This window comes from Meriones unguiculatus, chromosome 5, assembly GCF_030254825.1.
Source record: "Meriones unguiculatus strain TT.TT164.6M chromosome 5, Bangor_MerUng_6.1, whole genome shotgun sequence".
Lineage (NCBI taxonomy): Eukaryota > Metazoa > Chordata > Mammalia > Rodentia > Muridae > Meriones > Meriones unguiculatus.
In genome coordinates this window covers 122,145,205-122,152,311 of record NC_083353.1, presented here as the reverse complement: position 1 = coordinate 122,152,311, position 7,107 = coordinate 122,145,205, and positions in this window count along the sequence as shown.

Genomic DNA, 7,107 nt, shown 5'->3' with positions numbered 1-7,107 from the left:
TAGTAGTTAATCCCAGATCCTCTCAAGCTGACAGTCAATCAAGATTAACCATCACCTTTATAAGGAATATTATCTTTCTCTCATTATCTCGCAAAGAATTTTGGCTTGGGCCATGAAAAAATGTGGTGACAAGCCTGGAGAGAACACAGACATGCCTGGAAGTGCCTAAGCACAATGTAGCTTTCCTGTCATGACACAGTGCCATTTTGAAAGGTCACAGTAGGTAGTGTTTGTTAGGACCAATAAATGATGATGTGCACAGCAGATTTTATATGAAAGAGGTTTATTAGATGGGGATGAAAAGAGAAGGAGAGAAGGAGAGAGCAAGACAGCCTAGCTGGCAGTCAAGCCCCCTGGAGTTCAGCTTCAAATCTCCAGGGAGGAGGAAGCCCTCCTTTCCCCAGAATAAATGACGAATCTCAGCAGCCACGGTGGAAAGCTGCTGGTATCACTGAGGCCCCCAGCGCTCAGTATCTTCAATTGAAGTCAAGGATTTATAAACCTTGGGCAGTGGGAACAGTTTTGAGGGTGTTTGAGGGGGTTGGTTCAACGGGGTCAGGGGTGCCAGGGATACTAGATTTACATGTAGTGGGAAGGTGCCTCTTTTTCTGTGCTTTAGCATGGTCCTATCGCAAGAAGAACACAGTGCTTAATTATCCTATGTGTGGGGAAAGAGCTCCAGGTAAAGTCAAAGGGACTTGGAAAATCAAGACTCCAAGACATCTTATTAGCATAGGGTAGGATCTCCAGGAATCTCCAGGAGGTTACCAAACAGGTTTTCTTATCAGGAAAGGGTCCAGCCCATAATCTTCCCGGAAGGTTAGGTGACACTCCTTACAAGATCTGAGGTTACCAGATCAGGTGGAGAGAGAACCGCCACTGAAAAAGGGAGTCCATTGTAATAGAGCAAGCTTTGTTGGCTATCTGGAAATGCCAGGCTTCAACCTTAAAAGCAGGGTTTCACAATAGTCCATGTAAAAAAAAAAAAAAAAAAAAAAAAAAAGGAGAGGAGTAGGGAGGAATAGAAAAGAGAAAAATCAGCAAGGTGAGGTCAACTTAAGGAAAATGTTAACAGTGGTGATTTAAAGGGTGTCAGGAGCACTTAATTTTGCCGGAGGACTTTAACCGAGACGCCACAGAGGGCGGCAAGGTATTGATAAAAGCCAACGCCAGAATGATTTTTGAATGCTGCTTTAATCACACTAACTATACAGATATCTAAGAATTGCATAGCACTTTATACATCTTACGGGGAATACAACCTGGCCACAGGTGCGGGCTTGGACACTTTTGTCACTGGTGTCGGATGTCTTCTAGGCCCCAGAGCTTCGCAGTTCCTGCCGGGCCTCAGATGCATCTTCTGATGACTTGATAGCCCTCGGAGCTTCTCTGCTCCAGCCAGGCCTCAGATGTGAAGGAAGCTGCAGTTGCTCGGGAGCCGCCTTCCAGGGCCGGACTGATAAAGTGGTCCTTTCAGAACCGGTTTGTTAAGGTGGTCTGGGCTTTTCAAACAGCCGTTTGGGAATAGGCTGGGTATTGGCAGTCTATCAGCTTCCTCATCATGAGTCTAGCCTGCCATGCCCGAGTGGGCTCAGGCTCCAGTTTTTATACATTTTTGGGGGGCATCGCTTGGCTTATCATTCTTTCACACGCACACACACGTCAGCTGCCTTAAGAGCGTTACTTAGTTACTATTACTACAAATATCTTCTTCTCTATCCTTGACAGCTCTGCTGTCTTACAAGCTCTCAATGTCTTAGGGGCATTGCCCAGTCACTGTCACCAAAAACGCCTCTTAACTTTGCTCATGACAGCTCTGCTGTCTTGCAGGCTCATTACAAAGGGAACGGTCTCAAGCGTCAGCTGTGGTGGCAGCTGAGGGCGGTGAGCATATTTCTTTCTTTTAAAAATAATTTATTTAATTTTATTTTATGATCATTAATATGAAGGTGTCAGCTGCCTTGGAACTGAGCTTGGTGTTACAGATAGCTGTGAGCTGTCATGTGGGTGCTGGGGATTGAACCTGAGTCCATTTGGAAAAACAGACAGTGCTCTTAACCACTGAGCCATCTCTCTAGCCCCCAATAAGTGCATTTCTGAAGTGAGTCCTGAAAGATCATCAATGAGCCATTTTCCGTGGAAGCTGCTATGCAGCAGTGAGGCGAGCTGGCTCTCCGGAGTCATTAGCCTACTGAAGCTCAAATCTAGTGATTGTCAGGGCTACGAGTGTCTTAGTTGTGTTTCTGCTTTTGTCACAAATTACCAGGACAAAAGCGATTAAGGGAGAAAGGGTTTATTTGGCTCATGATTAAGCCATTGTGGAGATGTCAAGTTGGCAGTAACTTGAAGCAGCCAGTTACTTTCCCAGTGAAGAGCAGAGAATAATGAATTAATATACACATGCTTAAAGCAAGAATTGTTTTTCATGGGGGTAGTTTGCTACACCCACTTTGCTCCTAAATAACTATTTTGGTTTTTGCCCCACTTCAGACTGCTTAGTTCCTGAATAAGATGCCTAGAGACCTTTTAGATTTATAACAAGCTGTACGGCACAGTAACTGGGCAGGTACCAACCCTTTAAGCTATTTTACCATTTCCCAGATACACTTCCCTAAGTTACCTGCCATAATTGTTCCTCCCTGGGCTGCCTGGGTTCCACCAAGCCTGCCCTTAAGCCACGTGCTCATGGTCTATAGCGTCCTATGGCAGCTTTTTTCTTTTCAGTTCCTACCTCATGGTCCCCTTTTTACTTCAATCCCAGGAACCTCAGCTTTGCCTGCTTCTCTTCTGCCCAGCTATAGGCTGTATAGCCTTTCTATTAACCAATTTAATTTAAATTAGGTAGAGTAAAGTTTACACAACAAAGACTGGTATATGTGAGGATGTATTGCAACCAGATCTTGGGGGCCAATATTTAGCATTTGAATACATAGCACCAGAATAACCCCCAACAAATGCTAGCACTCAGAGGTCCTCCTGCCTCTGCCTCCCAAGTTCTGGGTTTATGCACCAACACATCCAGCTTCCATCTCACTCCCTGGGACAAGTTATCTCACTGATGTGGTGAGGCAGGCCAACCAGTGAGATCCAGGGAGCCCTCTGGCCCCCAGCGCTGCAGGTTCAGACGCAGGCCACTGCCCAGCTCTTTACCTTCATGCTGCAGATCTAAACTCAGGTTTTTATGCTCACACCACAGCACTTTCCAGCTAAGCCATCTCCATAGTGCCATCCTGTTGGTTTAATGCTCTTGTGGAATGTGTACAATTTACCCTTGTTCATTAAAATGCTGATTTCTCTAACCCACTATCTGGTTTCAATCCAGACATTGCATTGTGATGTTTATTCTAAGCGTCGCCTGTCTCAAGTTTGTGTAAACATGTCATTATTTGTTCTATGTATTGTCAATTAAACATCCAGCCAATGCTGTGCAATGGAGAGAACAGGGTGGGACATCCTGATCCGGAGGGGAGAAGGAAGCTAGTGAGAGGAGTAGGAGGGCAGAGATCGGCAGGAGAGGCCTTGGAACCATGAGGAGAGGTGAACAGGACCTAAGATATGCTAAAAGCAAGTGTAATGGGTGAAATCTGAATGGTAGGAAACTATGTGGGCTTGGAGGTTTAGGATGGAGTAACTATTGCCCAGCATTGTGCTCTAGGCTAACTAAACAATCCTAGTCTCTGTGTGGCGATTTGTGTATACATCTGGTTTAGGAATAACTGCTGCTTAACTAAAAGATAAATCAAGTATAAATATTAATAACCCACAACACCATCCATGGCCACATTGGGGTGGCAGCCAGGCTTGCCAATGCTCCACCTGCTCTGCCATCGTAGGTCAAGTGTGTGTTTAGGTTTGTAATGAAGCAGACCAGCAGTTCCTGTGCAGCCATCTCCAGATTTGGAGGCAGTGAAAGTGTCAGTTGGCACTTCCTCTATTTCATATCCATCCCTGGTCCAGTTGTCTGACCTGCTGTTGTCAAGAAGCAGTGTCAGATGGTCATGGCCCCATGGATACTGTTCACAAAAATCTCATGATTACGTTAAGTTTCTGCAATAAAAACTGCATTGCATATGCTTTGTGCTTGTGCATGTGTATATAAACACCATATGTCTATCATCTTATCTCACAGTTCTATTTTTTCTTTGAACTCTGGCAGTGAAAGATGTAATAAGTTACTTGCAAGTATAAATTACATATTTCTTGAGCCTGTTTCATGCCTGTGCTTAATTCACAGATTATTGTAATGAACACAATATGAGTAGGAATCTAGAAATGGAGACAGACATTAAAATATTAACAGAGAACACATATTACAGGTAGTGTGAATGCTTTGAATAAAAATGAAACCAGGTCACTAAGTAAAGCTCCTTGCTGGAACCCACCTGGTGGAGAGAACTGACTCACGCAAGTTGTTCAGAGAGAGGTGGGTATGCGTGTGTAAAAATTGTAAAACAATAATAGTAAAACAAAGGAAACAAAATGGCTGAAATCCAAAGGTTAAGTAGCAGTGAACAGCATAGCTCCTCAGAAAGCAGGAGGAGCTTCCTCCTGGAGTGAGGTAGTGAAGAGCCTTGGGTGGCTGCTGTTTGTCTTCTTCTGGTAGTAGCCTGGGCACAGTTGTCAGCTTCTGGATGAAGAAGACAGAGAGGGACTCTGAGATCCAAGGTCCCTTTTCTCTCAGGAATTGCTAGAGCACTCTAGGCAGAGGCTCCTACCTTAGGCAAGGCTCCTGGTCTCTCTGGGAAAGGTGTAACACTGACTGTTACAGTCAGCTCTTTTAAAGTGAGATTTTGGGTATCAGAGGACACCAAAGTGTTACAGCCCTTTGGCTAAGCCTTTGTGTTAACAGCCTGGCAAGGCTCAGGCCCAGAGGGCTGGAAGGCAGGCCCAGGCCTGGCAGTTGCTTCCCTGGCAGTCAGCAAACTTGTGTTTGGGCAGGCTCCAGCCAAACCTCGGGATGGCAAATTTCCAGGGAGGAGGTGAGCCCTCCCTTCTCCAGAGTAAGTGACGAACCTCAGAGAGTAGTACACAGCATGCAGCACCTTTATTTCATGTGAAATCAGAGCTTTATAAACCATGGGTAGTGGGAAGGGTTTCAAGGGTGAATGTGTTTGACTCGGTGGGGCTAGAGGTGCTAGGGATACTTGATTTACGTGTAGTGGTGCTTTACCTCATTTACATGCAATTTACAATCCTATCCTATTACAAGAAGAAGAACACAGTATTAATTATTCTGTGGATAGGAGAAAAATCTCCAGGTACAATTGAAGGTCATTTGCTTAAAGCTATTAATTGCTTAAATACCACTCCACAGCATAGAGTCGTATTTCCAGGAATCCCCAGACTCCTGCTGAGCAGGTTTCTTATCAGGAAAGGGTCCGGCATGTAATCTTACCTGAGGGCTATGTGACACTCCTTAAATGTTTTAGGGTTCAGGTAGAGAGGACACCCCACTGAGAAAGAGAGTCCACTATTATAGACCCAGCTCAGAGCCTATCCAGAAATGTCAGACTTTGACCTTAACCAGCAGAGTCCCACATGCAGTCAGCTAAGACAGAGAAGGGCCTGAACTAAGACCCTTAGAAGGAGAAAGTTTTGTGGTTAGTTAAGTCTTCTGAGCTCCTACCAGAAGCAAATGTCAAAGTGCTGTGCGTAATTAAGATGCTGGGAAAATACAATAACAGCTTGAAAGAAGAGAGTTGTTTTTTTTTTTTAAAGGCAGTTGGGCATGGTGATCTGTAACTCACTATGTAGACCAGGCTGGCCTCAAACTCAGCGATCCACCTGCCTCTGTCTCCCAAGTGCTAGTATTATAAGTGTACACTACCTCTTGCCTGAGAAAATAGATTTTATTAGTTCACACAGACTTCATGAAGTACAGGAATGGAGGTGGCTATATGTGTGTGTATAAAGAAACAACATATATGTTTGTGTGCATGTGCATGCACATGTGTTTTTAGGGGAGGAAAAGAATGCATGCAAGATAACGAACAATTTCTTAAAGACTCTTAGGTCTGGAAGGAGACTGTGCAATCTTTGGAGGGAGTGTCCCACAACTTTCAAACTGTTCTTTAAATGGGATTCCTGATACTGCAAGGTATGTATTGTGGGGTTCACTAAAATCCAACATAACTCAAAACCAGGTCAATGCAGGTGATAAAAATTTATTGGAATCAAGTCCTTACTGATCGATCAGGACCGCAGAGCAGACTTGGGAGCTGAACTACGACTCTGAAGGGACGTTGTACATTGTAGAGTCGGTGAAAACCCAGGTGGACTGTGCATATGCCTTCTCAGGGTCCGCTGGCTTTTTCTTTAAAAGCTTTTTTTTTTTTTTTAAGGTTTTACATTGATGTGCATGGGTGTTTTGTTTCCACATGTCTATGTCACATGTGCATGTGGATGGGCCTGCAGAGCCCAGAAGAGGGCGAAAGCTCCCCTGGAACCGGGTTAGAGATTTTGTAAGCCACATTGGCATCTTAATGTCTCCTGTGTTGCTGACAGCTGTATTCGCCACCGCCTTCCTTCTGCCACGTTTGCCTTGACCTCAGGCCCCAGCAGCCAGTCTGAACGTGGAGTCACTCTCCTTTTCTGATGTATTGAGCTATTTAGGATCTAATCCTGGGACCCATTTTCCTCCCCGGCTCCTCCCTTCTCCCTGCTTTCTCCCCTCCCTCCCTCTGTCCCTCCCTCCTTCCTTCTGTCTCTCATCTCACATTGGAACTGGTGTCTGGTTAGTTACCCACGATGGTCTTGATCCTCCTAGCCCAGCTCTTCAGTGCTGTGCGCCACTACCCCTGCCTAATTAAAGGCTCTTTAAACTATTGATTATTCTCTCCCCCTTTTAAAAACTCTTTACTTCTTTCTCTCTGCAGTATCTGTTGCAGAGAGAAAGGGTTGTTTTCATTTTTTTAAAATAATGTGTACATGTGTGTGTGAGAGTGGTGGATTTGTACGTGTGAATGCAGTGCCAGGGGAGACTAGAGGAGGATGTCAGATACTCTGAACTTTTCAGGGGTCTGTGAGCCACCTGGCATGGGTACCAGGAGTCAAACTTGGGTCCTCTGCAAGAGCGATACACTAGGTTTTGGTCGAGGCTGAAGCCAT